The sequence below is a fragment of the Podarcis gaigeae genome, assembly GCF_964106915.1.
Source record: "Podarcis gaigeae genome assembly, chromosome: 6".
In the NCBI taxonomy this organism is placed as follows: domain Eukaryota; kingdom Metazoa; phylum Chordata; class Lepidosauria; order Squamata; family Lacertidae; genus Podarcis; species Podarcis gaigeae.
In genome coordinates, this window is record NC_139682.1 from 64,040,499 (window position 1) to 64,064,734 (window position 24,236).

Genomic DNA, 24,236 nt, shown 5'->3' on the forward strand with positions numbered 1-24,236 from the left:
AATTCATTCCAGAGGTCTGTTCTTAACCTGAAACTGTTCTTAACCTGAAGCACCACTTTAGCTAATGGGGCCTCCTGCTGCGGCTGTGCAGCCGGTGCACAATTTCTGTTCTCATCCTGAAGCAAAGTTCTTAGCCTGAAGCACTATTTCTGGGTTAGCGGAGTCTGTAACTTGAAGCGTATGTAACCTGAAGTGTATGTAACCCGAGGTACCACTGTACTTGGAGACTTGATGAGTCAGGGAATACACTTGGTTTGTATTTTTCATTTGTATTTTTAAAGATTTCTATACTGCTCCCCCCCTTCCATTATGCATTACCAAAGCGGTTTACATCTAAAACCCAATGCAATACAATATAATCCTATAAAATCCAAAAACCCAAATCAAAACAGTAGGTGGGAGTCAATAGCAGAACAGGGGGGGGGGGGAGCCTGTTAAAACAGGGCATTTTTCATTTTCAGGGGAAGCCATCCAGCATCAGTGCCTGCATATTCTCTGCTGGAAAGTTGTTCCACAGGATAGGTGCTACTACCAGTTAGGCCCTGCTTTGCACTGTGACCAGATGAACAGCTGGGCAACAATTTGATCTGAAGTAACGGCATCTCCAGACTACTTGTATTTTTGCAGGAGGGTTTCAAGATCCTACCAAAACTTTAGGTTTGTACAATTAAAATAATTTTAATTCCAGGTCACTCTGCCACTATGAGGTATAGTGTGAAAATTTTCATTAGGAACTATGGGCCTCAGAAATAAAGGACATGGGCATGTACAGAGTGTACCTTCCTTGGGAATTTAAAATGATTTTTTTTTTCATTTTATGATTCCTAGTGACAGTGATTGATGATTAATAAACATTGGTAATATATTTATATTTCTTGACTTTATATTCATTTATATTCCTAGGAATTTGGGCTGGGGTTGATGACAACTTTGTAAGCTCACCAAGAACTCTGAAGCTTGGGAAACCATGGTCAGTGTTTAGAAAACCATGGTCAATATTTGGGAAATCATGGTCAGTATTTTGTCCCATCCATCTTCTCTTCTGACGCTTCAACCACATACTAGATTTCTGTCTGTTTCCTCCATAGAAGTTTCATTTAAACCCATAGCAGCCTGGAGCAGGCTTTATCTAAACAGGAAAAGACTGTGCTCTGTTCCTTCCGACAGTTGTTTCCATCTCAGAATTACCTTTCTCTCTAGCTGCTTTTTCACCTATAGCAAGAAAGATCCAGGGAAGATATGGATAAGCCTTATGTTCTCTCCCCAATGGAATTAGCTAATACAAGAGTGATTTTAACAGGAAAAGGATCAAAAGAGAAAGGATTATTAAGCAGCCGATTTCCATATGTCCTTTGCTCATTCACAACTGCTTCAATAGCTTTGTTTTTTTGTTTAAACAACAACAGAAGAAGAAGAAGAAGAAGAAGAAGAAGAAGAAGATATAAAAAACAGCAGCTGCAGAGTAACACATATCTTGCACAAGGTTGGGGAATCTGGTTGGTATCTCCCTTATCCCACACAGGCTAACTTTGACAAGTGAGTCAAAATGACTACCTGTCAATCACCTGTCATCATAATGACACCAGGTGATTGACACCTGCCAAAGTCCAAAGGAGGCTGCTGTAAGCACGGAACAACTGATTGGTGGTTACAACAAGCTCCTTTGGCAATGAAAGAGTATCTTCGGTCAGCTGGTTGACACTAGGAACACACTTCAAAGAAACTCCCTGGAACCACCTTTAAAGTCTTTGCAAAGGGGGAAATGCTCCCCAAAACAGAGCACTTTCCCCTTTCCAGAGGAAGCAGTTTGTATTCAAAATCCTGAAGGAAGTACACAATGATATTGTTGGAACTAACTGCCCCATGCCTGATGATGTCACATGTACAGCAGTACCTGCTTGGTGAAATGGGGAAACCCAGTGAGCCCAATTAGATCCATAGGCCAGAGTTTCCCCATTCCTGTTCTTGAGCCTCAGGAGTCCTTCCTGCTTGCTCAGGTCCTGCTAGTAGGCTTCCAATAGACATTGGGCTTACCACTGTGAGAGGATGCTAGATTAGAGCCAGTGTGGTGTAGTGGTTAAGAGCAGTAGTCTCGTAATCTGGGGAACCGGGTTCGCGTCTCCGCTCCTCCACATGCAGCTGCTGGGTGACCTTGGGCCAGTCACACTTCTTTGAAGTCTCTCAGCCCCACTCACCTCACAGAGTGTTTGTTGTGGGAGAGGAAGGGAAAGGAGAAAGTGAGCCACTTTGAGACTCCTTAAAAAGGGAGTGAAAGGTGGGATATGAAAACCAACTCTTCTAGATGGACATTCAGTCTGATTCCTCCCTCAGGGATTATGCTCCATCTTCTAGGGAGGCCTACTAAGACACCTGGAGAGCTTATGGGGTAAGCAAAGCTGGGACTTAGATGATGCAAAAGCAGCAGTTGTACATGTTTATGTTGATTCCCAGTTCCTAGTCAAAATTCTAAGGCCTGTGGTATAAAGATGCAAGCTGACTATATATTAATACAGGCATTTGTCAATAGATCACACACAACTACAAGAAATAATTGTCTGCTTCTTTCCACTCCCCGCCTCCCAGGGGCTCATTGATAAACTTGTTAAAGAGAAATGAAATATTTTGCATGCTTTTCCTGCAGGTACATGTTGGTGTGATTAAATGGAGGATGGCTGGGGAACAGATGGGAATCAAGCATTTTAATCTTAACAACTCAGGAAGTTGTATAAGGCAAGAGAAGGCTTAAATGCTTTGAATCCTTAAGTATAAAACAATTAACATTAGGAACTTCAGATATCATGAAATGAGTATGCCAAGACAACAACAACAACAACAACAACAACAACAATTTATTGATTATACCACACCCATCTGGCTGGGTTTCCCCAGGAACTCTGACAGCAGAATCTAACTGCAGTATAGGTTATTATGTGTACAATTATATTTCCCTGTATTCCTGTATTATTTTTACAGTGTTTTCAGGAATTAAACAGAATCATTTTTCACTTTTCAGGTTTTCACTTTTCAGTATGAAAACCTTTTCCAAGGAAGCTGAATTTTCCACAGAATAGTCACTTTCCCTCCTTCTGAGGAAGATTGCTCTTGGTCTAAATGATTGGCAATTGTGTTTTCCTTCATTATTTTTTTTTTGTACTAGTTTCTCCTAACCATTTCTCTCTCATAATGCTGGAACTCATTGACATCCAGGGAAGCTAAATGTTGGATGATTCAGCACAGATAAAAGAAAGCCCTTCTCTAAACGGCACATAATTAAACTATGGAACTCCCTGTCACAGGAGGCAGTGATAGTCACCAACTCAAGATGGTTTTAAAAGGTTATAAGACAAGTTCATGGAGGATAAGGTTCTCAATGGCTATGCTCTGTCTCCGAACTCAGAGGCAGCATCCTTCTGAATGGCAGTTGCTGGAAACCACAGGAGGGAGAGTGATCCTGTGTCAGTCCTGCTTAAGTGCTTCCCATAGGCATATGGTTAGCCACTCTGAGAATAAAATGTGGGACTAGATGAGCCATTGGCCTGATCCAACAGGCTTTTCTGTTGCATCATTACAAATTCAAAGAAACAGACTAAAATGATTATTGGCCTTTTTTTGTATGTGTGGGAAGTGGAGTAGATGTGATAGTAATTTATAAACAGTAAACAAAAGGAAGCATGGCATTTTTCACTTTCAGAGAAAACAAACAGAATGAGTAGCTTCACCCCAGCCTCCATTTCCCTTTCATTGAGGCTGCAATTCTATGCCCACACAACTGGCTCATTGAGCATCATGGAACTTAGCTGTCAGGAAACATGCATACGATTGCCCCAGGTAAGAATATCTATCTATCATCTATCATCTATCATCTATCTATCTATCTATCTATCTATCTATCTATCTATCTATCATCTATCTATCTATCTATCTATCTATCTATCATCTATCTATCTATCATCTATCTATCATCTATCTATCTATATCTATCTATCATCTATCTATCTATCTATCTATCTATCTATCTATCTATCTATATCTATCTATCTATCTATCTATCTATCATCTATCTCTATCTATCTATCTATCTATCTATCTATCTATCTATCTATCTATCTTGCTATTTCCCACGATAATACATGTTCGATTCCCCAAGAGTTATTTGGACACTTGATCAACAATAACAATAAGAGGAAGAGGAAATGTTTTATTTCATTCATTTTTAAGATTCACATCCGCCTGCCACCGGGGGCCATTTTCAGATCAATGAAAAGTGCAGGTCAAGAGTCAATAGCAGTTATGCCGATCAATAGTGTTCTGGAGACGGAGGTCTTTTATCCAGATCTGTTTTCTAGGAGTCTGAAGGCAACAAAGAAGTTTGCTTTGCATGCCTGAATACATACACAGGGAAGAAGAGAAACCTCACAAAGCAGCTGTTTCACTTCTCCTCCCTCCTCCCCCTCCCTCCTCCCTACTTGGCATTAAACAAGTTGGCGTCTCAAGAATCCTTCAAAAATAATTACTGCAGAGATCAATAAGAGGCTTCTTCTCACAAACTGGGTAAGTTACTAACTAGAAGGAAGCAAGACATTTGATTGGGGAGGGGGCTGAAGCTAAAATTATCCCCTTTGATGAAAGGGAGATTTGTGTGCTCCACCTGTACTGTAATCAGACCATTTGACATTTGTTTGTACTGGTAACTGTTTCCTATAGCAGTCATTTTTCCAGGCCTCCCATTCTTAGAAGAGAGCATTGGCCCACCAAATGTGTAAAAATGCCATAAATTCATTTGTATAGCAAACAGCTATAGCTGCTCCTTAGTTGCAGGAAGATATGTTACAGCTCAGATACATAGCTCAGTATTGTATCAAACCCTCCAAGTGTCCCTATTTTCCAGGGATGTCACTGATTTTGAGAAGGCATCCCAGTTTCTGATTTGATCCCATAATGTCCCGCTTTCCCTACAGGCGTGGCCAAACGTGGCCCTCCAGCTGTTTTGGAACTACAACTCCCATTATCCCTAGCTAACAGGACCAGTGGTCAGGGATGATGGCAATTGTAGTCCCAAAACAGCTGGAGGGCCAGGCTTAGGATGTCCCTATTTTCATTGGAGAAATGGTGGAAGCAGTGATAGGAACTGAGATATGAAATATAGGAGCTAAATGGTGCCTTAAACCTAGGTTATGGGCGCAACAATGGAATGTCTAGGAGTGCTTTTTTTATAACAAGAATACAAAGCTGAAAAGGAATGAACTGCAGCTAAAATATTATGTTCATTTTTTACATGGTCTAGTCCTTCCTCTGCCCACCCCCCTAATATTCTTAAGAGGGTCTCTTCTCCAGTCTTCAGAGAGTAGCTGGTAGTGAGGAGGCAGAAAAAGGACCTCATTTCCTTCCACTCTGCAGTTTTAATCTGAAATCTTAGGCGCAGTCCTACGCCAAGAGCTCCGAAACTGCTTACACGAATGAAATTCCCTGTTGCTAAATGCACCTAGAACAATGGGAGTTTCGAACGCTGGTTCGAGGGTATGTTAGGATTTCCCTATTTTCATCTGAGAAATGTTGCAGGATTTTGAGTTATCTGATCCCCCAAGCCATCGGAAGGCAATCTTGTACTGTATAGAGAAGCCCTTTTTATGTTTAACATCTTCTTATGTTTTTATATATGTTGGAAGCCTCCCAGAGTGGCTGGGGCAACCCAGTAAGATGTGTGGGGTATAAATAGTAATATCATTATGGAATGGGATGTCCCTATTTTCACTGGATAAATGCTGGAGGGTATGTTGTATTATATAGTTTGAAACTGATTGGGCCACCTGTATTTGGTCTGGGTCTTCTGGATTTATTTTCCTCCCTTTGGCTCCTACCTACTTCATTGCAATATTTGTGGTGGCTGTGGAGCTGCCCTAAGGCCTCTAATATGAAGATAAATCAAACCACTGACTGCTTGCCATTCCAGTCTCTGGGCAAGGGTGGACCTTGGTAATATGGTGCCCTGTGCAAGGCCAAAATTTGATGTCCTCACAGTCCATACCTTCTCAAAGCAGGGTAAGCAAGGTGCTGGGCTTTAGGAAGGAGGCTTTGGCTTTGGGAAGGTGGAGAGAGGACTCTAGAACCCTCTCAATACCCTCACACCTCCTTCCTGAAGCAAGTGATTACTAGGCTTTGGAAAGGAGGCAGGAAGGCACCCTCTCAACTCTCCCCCATGTGTGGGGAACTGGTTATGCAGCCCCAAATCTGCCTCTGCTCTAGGTATATGTGAAGAAGCTTCAGATGACCTAGGAATGCCCCATGGCAGCTTAATTCTGACCTTGAAAGCTCCAAACCCAGAAAGAGGTCAATAACATACCAAGCCCAATATATTTGCCCTTGAGATATCAGACTGCTGACTTTCATATTGAAGTTACAGATAGGTAGCCGTGTTGGTCTGCCATAGTCAAAACAAAAAAAAATCCTTACAGTAGCACCTTAAAGACCAACTAAGTCAGTTCTTGGTATGAGCTTTCGTGTGCATGCACACTTCTTCAAATACCTGAAGAATTTTTTTGTTTTTTCATATTGAACACTATTTTTGGAATTGACTTGGAGTATGGTTGGGCCTGGGACCTTCTCAAGCATCTTACCAACCCAATCAGCACTCAGAGGATGGGGGCAGAAACCACTTCTGTGAACCAGTGCTTTACTCCATAATTTCCAAGCACCATTAAGAAAACCATCCACTGCATTGTTGTTTAGCTTGCACAACGAGGGAGCCAGATGAATGCAAACATGTCTACAAAAATTACAGACTAATGATGAGAGACTTTCAGATTTATTACCTATAATGTTATATTAAAAAATCCAACAACATTAAGGAAGCAATACTATAGCCAGTTACCTCTGAGCAGACATGCATAGGATTGCACTGTAAAAGATGATGAGATGCTGAAATAGCAGAGGCTGGAATCTAGGAACTCTGCCAACAGAGCACGCCTGTCCAGCTGTCTTTGCAGACACATCTCTTGCGTCAGGAGGAAGTGGGAAACCAGGAGCTCCATAAAGTTTGAAACAGGCATTTGGTGCTTGCTAGTATTTGGGAGTTTGGGGAGCTCTGGGCTCCTGACTTCCACAAACTGTGGTGGGATGGCAAACACAGCATGTGTCTTTCAAGAAAATGTTCATCATGTGTGGGTGAATGAAAACATTTTCTTTACCATATGGTTTGCTAAGGGAAATAATTGTCAAATGACAGAAGTGTACTAATACCGATGCCAAATACGTCAATAATACTGTCAACTTGTTAACAGCCTACATCTTCCTATTTTTATGAGACACAAATGAAGAGAGTTTGGAAACATCCAGAATCAGCTCAGTTGTGCTGTAGCAGAAGAATAAATATTCAGAATAGACATATAATATACTATGCCCCCCAAATGGACAAGGGTTACAATAAAAACACACAGAGGACTAAGAACATAAAGTTGCTAGTGAATAAATCTCCACTCCTCCTCTTAAGTAGGAGATGGTGATAATGCTGGAGGACTTTATGCTACCAGTCTGAAACACTTCCTTTGATAGTTATTTCCTAGACAATTGACAGTGCCCAAGAGTGCGCACACACCATTGAAAGCACCCCTCCACCCAAAAAAGAATCCTGAGAACTTCTAAATTTCTCAGCACCCTTAGCAAACTTCAGTTGCTGGGATTCTTGCAGGGTGGGGAGGGAAATGTGCTTTAAACCTATGATGCATACAAAGCCTAAGGCATAAATGGTTTACTTTGCCTGTGTAGCAAGATACTAAAAAGCACAGAATGGGGCTCAAGTACCTTGAAGAGCTAAGTGTACACGAGAGAATTTCATCAGGCATAGCCTGCATGACTAGCTATGCCTGCTGGATTTCCCCCTTCCACTTAACTATTAAAGCTGCAGGAGCTCCACCCTCTTCTCTATCTGGCCACCCAAGTGGTGCAGCAATTTTTTATTTCCGCTATGATACTTCAGGCTTGATGCCTAAAAGCAAAACTATTACTCTTAATAGTAATAAAATGTATTCAAAGGCCCTGCTGCTGTTCTGATTGTAAGTGTATGTGTCTCCATACTTTTATGTGCTTGAGGAATGAAGCTGTAAATCAATTTATCTCGACAAAGCTAGCTAAAGTTGTTGTTTTTTTTTAAAAGAAGAAGAAGCCCAAAATGATTATGGTGTTTTAGCATCCCATTAACCAGGTTATTTTACACTTACAGCTTTGAGAAGCAGAGGAATGTAAGCATGTACTTTACAGTAGCTCCCATTTGTCACCTGATAGTAGGTGAACACTCTGTTGCTGAAGAGATCAGACTTTGAACTACTTATTTCATGATCAATACAATCACGCATCCATTTATACTCAGCCTCATAAACATTTCCTGATTATTTTTCACACAAGGGTCTGGAAACCAAGCTTGGGAACAGTTGAAGGAGTTGGGTATGTTTAGCACAGATAATAGGAGACTGAGAGGAGTTATGATAGCCATCTTCAGATATCTCAAGGGCTGTCACATGGAAGAGGGAGCAAGCTTGTTTTCTCCTGCTCCAGAAGGTAGGACTCGAACCAATGGATTCAAGTTACAAGAAAGGAGATTCCAGCTAAGCATCAGGAAGAATTTTCCAACGGCAAGAGCTTTTCAACAGTGGACTTGACTCCCTTGGAAGGTTTTAAAGCAAAGATTGGATGGCTATTTGTTATGAATGCTTTAGTTGAGACTATTGCATCGAAGAGGGTTGGACTAAATGACCCTTGGGGTCCCTTCCAACTCTACAATTCTATGATTCTATGAACTTGCAGTCAAGACAGTAGGTGCTAGAGATGTGGAGTGGGAGGATCTGTTGCCTTTATGACATGCTTCACAAAGATCTCCAGGAACATAGCAAGCTGCCTTATGCTGGCCTGGTTCATCCATACCTAAATAGCAGTTAACATTAACTATAGTTAATAAATCATAGTTAAACCCTGGCTTTCTACATCCTGGAGTCTTGAAAGCCATTTGAGCATTTGGCTGTTCTTAAATTGGAGCTATGTAGCTGCTGCTAATGGCTCCTTTTAAGGAGAAGGTGTGGGTTCAGGATCACACATTTCACTAAACATTTGTTAATGTTAACTAGGGCTGAACCATAGTTAATAACCAAAGAAAGACTGGCTTCACAAATAGCACAAAAGCATGGTATAATAAACCACAGTTTAATAAAGCATGGTTTAGTGTTATGTGCAAACCAGGAAGCAAAGTCAAATTATTGGGCCATCTAGTTCAATACTGTCTGCTTTGATTGGCAGTGGCTCTCCAGGGCTTCAGACAGGAGATGTTTCCAGTCCTAACTAGAGACACCAGGGATGTTTGGTTGACCAAGTTAGAAACAGGAGGCTGGATCAACCTGGCATTTTCTTTTTTAGGAGTTGATACAGATGGTCAGACCCACTATAGATCAGCAGCAGGGATTTTAACCATTTTGTATGTAACATATATTTATGAAGGGCAAGTAAAATGATAGGTAAAGCCAATGTAAAAGATTTCTCATGTCTACATATTCTTTTTAAAAAGGATATGCCAGTTCAGGACTGGAAATGAAACTAATGGAGTCTATGGGATGTTTTCAAGTTGGAGTAATCATTGTGACACCACAGAATATATTTCCAAAGAAGTGTCAGAACTTCACAAAAAAACAAAGCTGTTTTAGCAAAAAGATTCATGCATATATGGACAACATTTTCATGTAAATTGAAAACTTTTATCTCTCTTTCTCCTTTCTAGTTGCACATCTTTCTCTCTCTCTCTATATCTCTATATTTATAGATATATATTCCACAGAAATACATTAAAAACCCCTGATGCTATTAAACCCTCTCTTTGCAGTTAATTATACTGGAAATGCAGAAAACTGTGTTGCTGGATGAAAAACTGAGATATATGTAGTAAAAGCATTTGTGGGTGGAGTAAGATTAGGTTGCAACCTAGATTAAGTTGCTGTCAGATTACTATATTCTGAAATAACAGAAATCTAGAAAGAAAAAACTACTGAATACAGGTCTATATGGATTCAAACAAACCATACAGTAACAAAATATTTTTGATGGATGAAAGTATTTAAACATTTTCTCATGTTCCAGAAAAGAATATCCCTTTTGAACATGGAGGAAGTAGAATTTATGAAAGGTCAGACTTAATCCATGATGTCTGACCATGCATTTGCTAATGACATTAATGGAAACCCTTTACATAAATGATGGCAAAAATCAATCAACTTTTTGATTGGAGACCCAAGCCATAAAAAGTCAAAAATTAAAAAGTTAGGTGAAGAAACAGGATTCTTTAATTAATTTTAAGGGAATTCACTGATTACAATATTTGACAATATCCTGATTTCTTAATCATTATCATCATAGGAAAAGACTGTCAATTACATTTTCTATAAGAAGTGCTATAATCGTATTGTACAGGGTACGCATGGTCAAAGCTGATTGTTAAATTGAACAAAAGTGTTACAGAAAATTCAGTTGCTGGGCATGTAAACAAAAGATCTGGAAAACATGTTTTTATGGAAATGAGATTTTGCTTGGGCTCAGTATAAATGCATGTATTATGAACTGTCAGGGACCTACAGAAATAAGACACCATGGAATGCCCATTATTTTGTATCTGCAAATAGAAAACAATTCCACTGTCACATTTTATGGTTCAAAAGTGTACCTTTTAGTAAAGGCATTCAGAATTTCCATGAAAAAGTGCCTGCATATATACCGAAAAAGAGAACTGGAAACATAAATATGTCAGGAACAGAAGATTCGGCTCGGAGAACTGAGTCTACTAAATCTCATGCTTCCTAAATCTGTGCTGCCAAATAGCTGCCTGGGAAAGAACAAGGGATGGGCAGATATCATAGCATCATAGAATTGTAGAGTTGTAAGGAGACCCGAGGATCATCTAGTCCAATCTCCTGCAATACAAGAATCTCAACTACCCACAACAGATGGCCATTCAACCTCTGCTTAAAAACCTCCAAGGAAGGAGAGTCCACAACCTCCCAAGGGAGTCCTTTGTTTTGGTAGCTGTGACCATTGGTCAGAATTCTTACTGACCTTAGAATTTCCTGGTACCCTCACAGCATAAGCTGTGATTCAAAGAACTGATTCAAAGAACTGATAGGAAACTGGGACAATGATCACTTTGTTTGTTGAAACAAAAAATTTTTTTTCTTCCAGTAGCACCTTAAAGACCAACTAAGTTAGTTCTTGGTATGAGCTTTCATGTGCACACACACTTCTTCAGATACAGATAATTGTTGAATTATTAAAGATATTTGTACATTATTATATTTGTGTGTGTGCCTGCTAACCCCTCTCGCTCTGCCCGCAAGCCCTGCTTACCTGACAGTCCCTTTGCCTTCCCCCTGCCTGATCATTCCCCTTCCTCTACCCCTCACCCACTCTCTCACCTACCCTTTCACAGCTTGCCCCACCCCTTCCTGCACAGCTTGGCCCTAGCTTCTCCTCCTCCTCCTCTCACAGTTCACCCCAAACCCCACCCACTTTTAAAGGAGAGGGAGGAGCTTCACAGTACAGCTTGCTAAACCACTGTGTGAAGGATCTTTCCCATCCATTAAACTTTGTTGCAGCTTGCTAAACCTATCTATGAAGTCCCCTCCCCCTTCATTAAATGTGACTAGAGCACTTCACGGAGTGGCTTGATAAACCTTGGCCACCTCTCACCAGGGCTGCTTGCTTGGCTGCCTGCCCTTTATCACACAGGAGTTGGGATGACTGCCAACCACAGAGTGACAACAGCCTTACATTTTTATTTGTATAGGAGAGATAGACATAGAGACCACTAACAATTAAAGCACTAAGGGTTTTTCAACAGCAGCTTACTGTGTGTTTGCAGCTTCTTGCATTCCCATTTAATGTACCTAGTTGACATAACATTACCCTCAAGCAACACCAGTCACGAAGCTTTTCCCCTGTAAGTTTGGGTTTTCCCAATATGGGAATAGTCTGATAAGTTGGGGAGAATCAGGCTGCAAACTACTTCCCTTGTGGTCATATATAAACACTTTTGGTGTTTTTACATGGCTGGGTCAATTGTCATTTTCTGTTACTCCCTTTACCATGCCCATTACTTCCTCAATGCTTTCATTCCTTTTCCATCTATGCTCATAACTATTTTCTGGTGAGCTTCTGAACAGAAGAATGCCCACGCATCCCTCAGATTTGCACAAAACCAGAAAATTGCACAAGCAAATCATTAAAAAATTTCTACACCAGATATATTGAGCAGCAATCTGAAAAGTGTGTGCTGGGAATGCACAATTCAGTTCAGAACTCACTCTCCCTGGAACCTCTCTGTGATTCATGGGGAAATGGCCACCTAATATGTCAATAGTTTTATACCCTGTTTTCTCATGTGTTAACATAGTAAACTATTTGTGCCAGACCTGAAAATGAAGTGGGCTCCATCTGTTTTATGTGTTCCTTTCAAAACCTAACTCAGTAGAAGAAATGATATCTAGTAAATCTCTCAAAACATGTGAACTGCCTGCTCTTCATCCTGCATCAAATAACCTCGCAAAGTCACCGTTAGTCAAGACTATCTACGACCCAATTGTCACATGTTCTTTGGAACTGACCCAATTATAACCAAAACAGCTCATATTTTAAATATTCATAAACTGCATGCAGTTTAATTTTTCATACAAGATGCTAAATTTGTCAAATATATTTGAATAACTAATACACTGGAGAAAAATGCAATCTGCTTCTGTTTATTAGTCAAGCTAAATTAGTCAAATAAATTATTTATTGGCAAGTCATTCACCTCTGATTTTCATTAGATGAATTTAATATCTAAATTAGTAACAGGTTCAAAAATGTACCCAGTGAAAGCAATTCTGTTTGAATACAAGGGAAAGACAACCTCCATTGTTTGCAATGGAGCAGAACTCCAATAATGTTTCTCAACTGTTGGCAGAGGGAAAACGCAACCATATTCAAGGAAGGATAAACAACAGAAGCAGAACTATTCAGATCACCATCAGGAAAGCCAGTGATTATCTTTCAATAGAGGTTTCTAGCAAACACAACATTTGTTAGCTTCATATATAATGGATGATGGGTTGTGGGGTGGAGGACAGGATTCCAAGGCAAAATGCAATCAAATATAAACTATTAAAATAATAAAAGTGTTGCCAGTTAATTCTGTGGCTTATGGAACTCCACCACCCAGCCACCAGTGCCTGGTTCAGATACATTGGTTCTCTCACCAATTGCCTAGCACCACAGAAACATTGAACATTCATTGTTCCCCCAAAGAGGATTAGGAGTTAATTAAAGTCTGGTTCACAAGCGGAGCCTATTTGGATTGGCTTGTGGGAGGCACCAGCTGAGGAACCCCAAGGGAAGAAGGCTTGGAACCCAGGGATTGCTGGTGGGATGACAACGGTTGTCAGAGTGAGTGGTTCAGGGGAACTAGTGCTGGCCTAGAGTTCTCTTGGGCCACATCTTAGCTTCTGGGATGGGCAGTGTTTGGTTTGGCACTAAAGCAAAGACAGGATCTGGAAAGGTTTTCATGCATACCATAAGTCCAATTTTGTATTCCTATGCAGGCTGCAGAGCAGAAGCAGTGAAGAGAAGCAGGGCTATTCCATTGCCTCTGCTGAGAGACCAGCTGCTTTTGACACTCTCCCTCAGTTGTCACCTAGCATCTGCCATTCCATCAGAGTCTTGCAAAGACGATAACATTTTGTTTCTGGTTTAAACCCATTTTTAATGTTGCCAAAATCTAGAAAAGACAACACTGGAACTGTCAAAAATCTTGTCTTCAAAATAATGTGAAGCAACTGCCTTAGAAGCTACAAACTTATTCCACTTTTTCATAGTAATAACACATAAGGATTTGAGGCCAACCAAATAATGTTACCTTAATTCCAGAAATAAGGAAATTAAATAGAACATGGAAAAATGATGATGCAAAAAGGAAACTATTGTTATACTCTAAAGTGCAACACATATTGGGGGCATAGGAGCTAACTCCTAGGGCAGAGATCCCTTCACCCCCTCCAATAAAATGTTTGAGAGGGCTGCCCCCAAAAGGTGATGGGGATTGCCATTCAAATGATGTGCATGCACTGTGTCATATGGTTAATTATCTGGGGCGGGGCTTACCTGTGCCCCCAATATTTTATTCAAGTTGGCGCTCCTGATTGTGGGTGTGTATTGACTCAGCAGTGGCCAGAGGATTGGAGAAGATCAGTCTACATCCCAATCCCAAAGAAGGGCAGTGCCAAAGAATGCTCCAACTACCGCACAATTGCACTCATTTCACACGCTAGCAAGGTTATGCTTAAAATTCTACAAGGAAGGCTCAAGCAGTATGTGGACCGAGAACTCCCAGAAGTGCAAGCTGGATTTAGAAGAGGCAGAGGAACCAGAGACCAAATTGCAAACATGCGCTGGATTATGGAGAAAGCTAGAGAGTTCCAGAAAGACATCTACTTCTGCTTCATTGACTATGCAAAAGCTTTTGACTGTGTCGACCACGGCAAACTATGGCAAGTTCTTAAAGAAATGGGAGTGCCAGATCACCTCATCTGTCTCCTGAGAAATCTCTATGTGGGACAAGAAGCTACAGTTAGAACTGGATATGGAACAACTGATTGGTTCAAAATTGGGAAAGGAGTACGACAAGGCTGTATTTTGTCTCCCTGCTTATTTAACTTATATGCAGAATTCATCATGCGAAAGGCTGGGCTGGATGAATCCCTAGCCGGAATTAAGATTGCCGGAAGAAATATCAACAACCTCAGATATGCAGATGACACAACCTTGATGGCAGAAAGTGAGGAGGAATTAAAGAACCTTTTAATGAGGGTGAAAGAGGAGAGCGCAAAATATGGCCTGAAGCTCAACATCAAAAAAACGAAGATCATGGCCACTGGTCCCATCACCTCCTGGCAAATAGAAGGGGAAGAAATGGAGGTAGTGAGAGATTTTACTTTCTTGGGCTCAATGATCACTGCAGATGGTGACAGCAGCCACGAAATTAAAAGACGCCTGCTTCTTGGGAGAAGGGCAATGACAGGCCTAGACAGCATCTTGAGAAGTAGAGACATCACCTTGCCAACAAAGGTTCGTATAGTTAAAGCTATGGTTTTCCCAGTAGTGATGTATGGAAGTGAGAGCTGGACCATAAAGAAGGCTGATCGCCGAAGAATTGATGCTTTTGAATTATGGTGCTGGAGGAGACTCTTGAGAGTCCCATGGACTGCAAGAAGATCAAACCTCTCCATACTGAAGGAAATCAACCCTGAGTGCTCACTGGAAGGACAGATTGTGAAGCTGAGGCTCCAGTACTTTGGCCACCTCATGAGAAGAGAAGACTCCCTGGAGAAGACCCTGATGTTGGGAAAGATGGAGGGCACAAGGAGAAGGGGACGGCAGAGGACGAGATGGTTGGATAGTGTTTTCGAGGTTACCAGCATGAGTTTGAGCAAACTGCGGGAGGCAGTGGAGGACAGAGGTGCCTGGCGTTCTCTGGTCCATGGGGTCACGAAGAGTCGGACACGACTAAACGACTAAACAACAACAACAACATTGACTCTATGGAAGGGATGAAATAACAAGGCAAATTGGGGTGATTTGGGGATCTTTGACTCCCTTCTAGGTCAAAGTGCAATGGCAATACCTCCCAAATTGGATCAAAGCACTTACAAAACTATGTGCAACTCTATTTTTTCTGTGCCTCATAGCTCTATGTTTTCCAGTATATATCTCCATGTTTCTCTAGGTCCATGGGCTTGGCAAAAGCGAAGCAGTCGAAAATGTTACCTGTAGAATAGTGAACAGCTCTGGATTTTTAGTTCTTGTTATTAAAGTACAACATCAAACCATTTTTTTAAAAAAGTAAAAATAAAAAGACTGCATCAAAAATATGAAATTAAAATGGATTATTAAGGAAAGTGAATGTTTTTCACTTTTCCCATGAAACCCCCAGACCTATTTGTCTGTGGTTTTTCATGCCTAAGAAACTGCAGAGGGAGTCCTGTGCCTGCAAATTCTATCCATTTTGGCCCAAAGGGAAGGAGTTATACCAATTTTTAGATTTATCATTATTGTGAATGGAGCTTTGTTTTATACCCAGAGCTTTGTTTTATACAGAGCAGCTTGGAACCCAAAACACAGATCAAAGTGAACTGAGCACAGAAGCAGAATAGAATTTTTAAAAATGCACAAGGTGAATGTTGATGCCTGTATATATTTATTTTTAATGACTATATATCCCACCTTTTTCTCTGAGGAGCTCAGGGTGGTATTCATGATTCTGCCTCTCCTTGTTTAATCCCTACAGCAACTCTTATCTTTGTAAACCACCCTGTGATCTTCAGCTGAAGAGTGGAATATAAATAATCACCACCATCACCATAAGGTAGGTTAGGCTGAAACGCAGTGACTGACCCAAGGACACCCAGTGAGCTTCATGGCTGAGTGAGGATTTGAACCCTGATCTCCCAAGTCCTACTAACCACTGCATGACTCTCTAACCGCTCTATGGCTCTCATTCATAGTATATAGGATATGCCTACTATAGGTACAGGGGTAAGAAAAAAGCTAGATGCGTGAAATGCTACTTTGCCCATGGCAAGATTTGGGGAAAACTTGCTCATCACGTCATTTTACTTACAGCAGATAGAAAGAACAATTCTGCACCAAAAGCAATATTGTGCTTAGTTCATGCACAGATATAACATATACTCCCTATAGCAACTGGGCTCTTAAATAAGGCAATTCTGTGGCTCATATCATATTGCATAATGCAGTCAGGTAGAAGTTCTAGTATCATCAAGAGATCTCCAAGCAAAGGGATTAAATTAAGTGAAAAACTGCTAGAATTGCTTTAAATTGAAGAGGATAATCGTGTCAGTTTCTTAGAAAATTGTGGTCATTTTTTTCGTATCAAGAGATAGTTTTGATCAGGGTTTGTAGCAAAATTTCTGTATTCTAAGATTGTAGGGGTGGTAGGGATCTGCAGGGGACAGTGTCTCAAACTGGCACTTTAAATCTTACTGCTCTCTCTCTCTCTCTCTCTCTCTGCAATTCAGAGAAAGCTAAGCACTGTCGTTGAAATAAAACCATCTAGACACATTTCCTTTGTGTGATTCTGCTGTTCATGAAGCCTGGCTCTAGAGTAGATTTTGAGCTATAAACTGGGACCTTGGCATGTGGAGTAGGATGCTCAAGTGTGTATTATATCTTAAGTCCATTGTAACCAACAATTTCAACATGGATTGAAAATAAGCCCAAAAGGAGACCTGAAATTGGTCCTAGCTTAGGGAGTTAATCCTCTTTCATGGGTCAAGTGATAAAAGGAAGTTTAACCCCACACAGGGATCCTTCAGGTGCTCTGAAGAAGCGACAACAAGAGATGTGTGAGTGGCTCAGTGTCCCAGGAAGGGCCACACTTCGTATGTAGACAGTCCTGGGTTCATTCCCCAACTTCTCCTGGTATGGCTGTGAAAGAATCATGTCTGAAACCTGGGACAGCTGAGGCCAGTCTGTATCAACAGTAGTGAGCTAGGTGGCCAATAGATCTGACTTGGTCAAAGGCACTTTATTGTGTTCTTATGTCCCTGCTCCTCTACTTCTAAGTCACATCTGAAGATGGGAGCTGTATATAGTGGCATATTATCCCATTGTTCTATAGTATGATGACCACTGGGATCTCTTCCAGCTCTACAATTCATCGATACTATGATTCTATGATCTAGGAGCATGGGAGTCACACTTCTTGCCTTGCTGCTTCTGGAGGAGATTATATTCACCCTTAACGGCACACAATGTCCAACATATTGCCACAGCTCTTACTTGGTCTCTGTCTCAAAGACATGACAGTGATAACTGGTGACCATTGCGACTCATAAGGTAGAAGGCAGGAAAACCAACAGTAGTTGGAGACAGAGCCAATGACAGGTAGAACCTAGTTATAAACAGGGAAGCAGGTGGGGTCTGCCTGAGGGCAGGCAGAGGGTGGTGTTGCAGTGTCCCATTTGTCCTAAGGGTCAGCCTCCAAAACCCTGATTCGTTTAGGGAAGCCAGAACAATTGAGAACAAAACAAACAAAGCAAAACATGATACTGAGGGTTCAAATAATTCCTATTCACAGTTCATCTCTTGGAATGATGGACCTATATAAATGGCCCTTTGGGAACCTATATAAATGGCCCTTCCAACTCTACAATTCTGTGATTCTATTATTCTAAGTCATGCCCATTAATTCCAATGTGTCTACTCTGAGTAGGACCAGCATTGAATACTACCATGGAATTCATTCAAAGGAATTAGTAAGCCAAGGCTAAAAGGCAGGTTAAATTTATCTTATTGATTTTCTTGTCCTTCTCTCCAGAGAGCAGTAAACTCTCAGCACCAGTGTCCTTGTCTCCACAATCCCAAGTTTGCAGACCTTTCTTGGTGCATCAAAATAGCCACACAAACATATATTTTCACCCACTTTTGAATCTGACAAGAGATAAGGTCCTAAATTTAGTTTTCTGGGTGGAACAGAAGCTAATTTCCAGGCATCGTTTCAATTAGCACAAATCATTGTACTCAGCCGACGCAGAAACAAAATTTCAAATACAATGGTCAATTTCTAGTTTACAGCTCAAAACAAGCAATTTACTATCCTTCCTGCTCCAGCTTGTTACAGGAACAATGTGGCATACATAAGCAACAGTAGTTAATTTCTTGTTAGAATAGGTCCAAGATTTAGAACTGATGTACACAACACTGTTGCCAAATGGAGGCTGCTTTCAACTGGGGAAGGGCACTAGCTCAGTGGTAGAACATAGGCTTTGCATACAAAAGGTCCCAGGTTCAGTTCCTGGCATCTCCTGCCTCAGATCATGGAGAATCACTGCTAGCCATTGTCAGCAATGGTCTGACTTGGTATAAAAGCCTCTTCCTCTGCTCCTGTGTCCATTCAGACATGAGAGTTATTGTGTTCACTTCCCTAGCACTTCTGTTCTAACATTCTTTTTCCAGTGCACTACCTGTTGCATTATGGAACTGTGGCTTCTTGATCAATATACTGTCATGGCATGCCAGATTTCATTCACACCAGTGACTGTGGTGTGACACTGCAGTGGATGTCGTCAGATGTGTTGCAACCCTTTATATGCAAGCATACTTCTATTCCCCCATAAAGACGGTGGGAAAGAAATCTATGCTGGATTTTCATCATGCGAGTGGCTGTGGTGGGATCCATTAAATTGCAGAGAAACTACAGTGCAAAACACTCGTGATTTTCTGGGTTAACAGGGTTGCAAATGGATTTCATTCCTGGAAGCAAGTACCATGGAAATGAGCACTAAACTTCTACTTGTTTGCCAGAAATGGTTTTCCCACCATTCAAAAGATCACATGAAACATGTCAATTATCAAGTAAGGGAACATTTGGAATAAAGTGCTTTCTAAATGCAACCTAACTATCTCCATGGTTTATTGGGAGAAGCCAATGCATTCTTTATTTTTATTTTGGCCAGTCTCTTGATTTGTCTTGCGGGTGGGGATGCTGCAGCACATGACTGGCTTGCCATATGGAGAAAAATAACTTGAAGCAAATATAGCAGCCTCCATGCGCCAGCTATTTTGTCTGCACCTCCCTAAGCCTTATCAGACAGCTCAGTGAGACAGCAAATCTTATCACCCACCCCTGCAAGGAGCAGTAAGATTTCGGAGAAGGACAACGTCTTCTTAGCAGATGAACCAGACAGGAAGGAGGCTAGGGTAACTATGAAGTTTACAAATGTGTATTTCAGCAGATTATTTCACGTTTGGATAGCAAGGTTTGTGTGAGGAAGCTTGCTGAGAAGGTGAGTGCTTTGCCACGAAGAATTCTAGGTCTATGAAAGTGCAGGATTTTAAGGTAAAATCGCTACTGCTTACTGGGAGGGAAAGGAGCAAAGTGGCAGGAAGTTTGGCTCAGTGCAGGTGCACTAACAATAGCACTGAATTGGTTCCGGCAGTGCATGTGCGCTGCACTGACCTCCCTGCCACCTCACACCTCTCCCTCCTCTAAGCAGCAGTGACATACATGGGAAGCTAGTCTTGTGGCTCTGCCCCACCTAGTAAGCCACTTCTGGAAGAGAGGATACTTCCCTCCCTCCAGTAGTGTAGCTAGCCATTTGGGCGCATGCGCCCTGCAACCGGGAGCGGAGTGAGCCGTCCATGGGGGTGGGGTGAGCCAAGGCAGGGCGCACTGCGTGGAGTCTTTCCACAACCTCCCCCTCAGATGTAGGGTGGCTGAGGCATTGGGCAGACGCAAGCCCTGCACCCACCACACCGGCCTTCCTACACCACTGCCTCCCTGTGTCTATCCCTTTCCCCTCCTTTTCTCTCACTGAGATGGCAAGCAGGAGATCCCAGAAGTCCTACCTGTACCTGATGCCTCCAGTGACATCTTGATTGACTCAAGCAAGTCACTTGACCACAGGTGCAGCTGTTCCTTATGTCCAAGCAGGACAAGAGCAAGAGAGTCTGAACTGACTTGTGGCCAGTGGGATGATTCGCTGGAAAGTTCTTGTGAAGGCACTGAGGCTACGGGCATCCCCAAACACATACACTGCAGGGCATAACAACAGAGTGATCAACATCTCTGCTCTAGAAATAAAAATCCTCAAACAATATGACAGTGAGTTTGCATGAAAATGTGCAGCCCCCTTTGTGTCATTACTACTTTGCATTTAGTCCAGAATTCAGTTTGGGAATCCTGGTACATCCTATAATAGGAAAAAGACGCTGCATTATTTGGTAATGTGTGGTAGCTGAAGGCAATGTGACAAAAACCAGACCCACTGGGGTAGTTTCTGAACAAGAGGAAATGACTGGAAAGGCCCAAAATAACAGAATATGTTGTATTTTATGGCACTTTGTGTTAGCTATTTGATATTGCTACATTAAAATAACAAAAAAGTACAATTTTGTACATGCTTTAATATGTGAGAGGAGTCGGCTTTCTTTAAGATGCAAAATATTCCATACAATTAGTTCTTCAGTACAATATCAAGATTTAAATAAATTGTTCTCTCTCCTATCTATGAAAATGAATAAGCGCTTTCTATTTCAGGCTCTTTCTTGTCTTGTACCTCTCTGTTTTCTTCTTCCTTCTTGCTGAGCTGTTGCATGAATAATAATAGAAAATGTGTTTACTGAAATTCACAGTTTGTTGATATTTTGAATGCCTTAAAGTCATCCTGCTATCAGTGTTTCTTTTTTGGGGGGGAGGATGAGATAGGGATAAAGTTAAAGATGAACACAATTTAAGAATCCAATTTTTGTTCCAGTGCAATTGATTTGACTAGAGCAGCTGCTTGCAAACAACTTAAAATTCAAGCAGTTAGTATAGTTAATAATTTTTATTAATTTTTTTTTTTTGCTTAGACAGACAGGTAGCCTTCCCTGTTTAAAGTGTTGTTAAAATTCATTTCCTTAACTGTTTTCCCATATTATGCAGAAACTCCCCAAACAAACATAAAAAAGTGTAAGCTGATAAAAATCATACATGGTGCATCCTGTCCTTTGAGACTATGTATAGAGAAGACAATATAAAAATAGTACCAACGAATAGTACTTTAGTATTCAAAGGAAACTTGGAGGTCATCTAATCTGAACCTTTACTCAGGGAAGGAATCTACAGAATCGCTGGCAGTTAGCCATTCAGCCTCTGTTTAAATATCTCCAGGAAAAGAAAACTTCTCTACCTCCCAATACAGTTGGTTACCTTTAAGAAGTTTCTCCTATCCAGCAAGGGCTTAGGGCCAACCTACATATGATATATTATTCTTTATTTAAAAGCTACCATGCTGGAGGATGGGCAAGCAGGATTTGGATTTGGGGACAGAGGGCAGGGCTTGTTTGATTTTAATGGATCAAGACATACCCTCAAGCTACTCACCTGCTTTTTTAAAGAGGGCAGTGTAACCCCATCTAGGACAGGCCACATTTTATCAATTTGGTTGAGGGATCCACCGACTAACCGTTTATTGGATTTCATTCAGTCTATTATGCAGTTCTAAACCTCCCCAGGGAGAGAGTTCCACATATAGAGGTGCCACCACAGAGAAGGCTCTGCTTTATATCACTGCCCCATCTCTACTGATAGGCCCACAAGCAGGACCTCTATGTTAGAACATATCTGGAAAACCTTTGTGGTTTTAAAGCACAGGCTGGCAAATACAGGAAGATGTGATCTTTTATCCAAGCCGTTTAGGACTTTGTATATCCATGTCATCACCTTGAATTGGTCTCAGTAGCATACAGACAGGCATTGTAGCTCTTTGAGGACCAGTGTTATATGATCACACCTCACAGTCCCAGGCAGCAGCAACCTGGCTGTGGAATTCTGAATTAGATACAGCTTCCACACCATATTCCAGGGTTGCCTTAATTAACTGCATGGCTGGCACCAGTGCTGGATTTATGTATAGGCTAAGTAGGCTGAAGCCTAGAGCCTCTAAATCTAGAGGGCCTTGCCAGCCTGCCTGCTCCCCAGCAGGCAGTCTCCTCTCTCCCCAAATTGCAAACCCAAGACTTCATGTGAGGGCAGGACAACTTGGGCCTCTAAATCTAGGGGGCCTCTTCAGCCTGCCCTCTCCCCAGTGCCGCAGTCTGCCCGCTCCCAAAATTGTAAACCCAAGACTTCATGCAAGGGCAGGGCAAGTCAGAGACTCAGGGCTAGCCAGTGGTGCCCAATTTGAAGCAGTGGGGCTCAACTTGATTTTTTTTTTGTAGGACCCCAGTTGACAGCCAAAGTCTGCAAAATCTTATAGATATAAATAAAATCCATCTACATTTCCCTGGTGTGTGTGGGCCCCTTAGGAGCAGCACGCGGGGCCCAATTTGCACAAATTGCTCCAATTGCCTTAAGGTCAGCCCTGATGAGTCTGTGCAGGGGTTGGACTGACAAGCCCTGCACCTTCCAGTTCCTTGGTGTCATTTTCAGAGTACAGACTCAAGGACTGGTTATGGAAATAAAGGCGGGGCACTTATTGGAAATCAGTTTTGCCACCTCCGCCCCCTCAAAAACCCCAAAACAATGAGCCCAGCCACCTTTTATTCACAGTCAGGTGCAGGTCAGATGCCAGAAGGTCAGAATCCCAGCAGGTATATAAGAGGGAGACTGCCCTGGCCAGGCCTTCGCCCCCAGTTTTTTAAAGATTAACATTACAACTTAATTTTCCTAAAAAATAATATTCCACAAAAGGTTTACAAAGTTCAGTCATTGCAAAAGTTTTTCAGTGTTAATTTTATGCATTTTTAAAAATCACCATGGTATTTAACAATAATATCTTATGTCCTTTAGAGGAGAAATTATGAATTGCATAATTCTAAATACCCATCATCATCCTTGGCTTCACTCCATTTTGTTTATAACACTCTTCCATTTTCTTCTTCTTGTGAGGGTGGGGGATGGGGAGGGGCCTCATAAGTGGAGTAGCCTAGGGCCTCTCTTCATCTAAATCCGGCCCTGGCTGGCACCCACAAATGTGGGATCTGCTGTTTGCCCTGACGGGCGTGCCGGAAATCCTAACCAGACAGTGTTTTGAACACCTCATTAAGACTTGCCATAAGAATATATGACACTTCCATGGATCATGTTGAGAAGAAGGGGGAAGGGAAGCACATTCTTCTTTTCATTTTCTCCATCATGATCTGACAGGTGGTATAGGGTAAATTCTGAAGGTGCCACCTTGCTAAAGGTATATTGAGCTGGAGCTGATCAGTGACTGAATGGGAAACCCAGGGTGGACCTTGGTAATATGCCACCCTGTGCAAGGCCATTTGATGCAGCTGGCTTTGGGAAGGAGGCGTGAAGCTCCGGCAGGATCCTAGAGCCCTCCTACCTTCTTCCAGAAGCCCAGGAAGCACTTGTCTGGCTTTGGAAAGGACCCTGTCAGAGCCCTCATGTCTCCTTCCCATACCGGGCTTTGAAAAGGCTCCCTCCTTGTCTGTCCTTCTGGTGAGTCTATACCACTCGCACTGTCCTAATCCAATTCTGGGAGACCTCCAGGGAACCACAGTCCAATTCAGTTCAGGATCCAATATTTAGCCAGAGTTGGTGCACAGTGATGGAAATGACAATGATGGCAAAAGGGATCTCATAAAACATGAGAAAAATAGGAAATAAATGGAAAAGCCCCTGTGAAATTCCACACCCACTTGCAGATCTTCAATACAGTTGAAGAGAT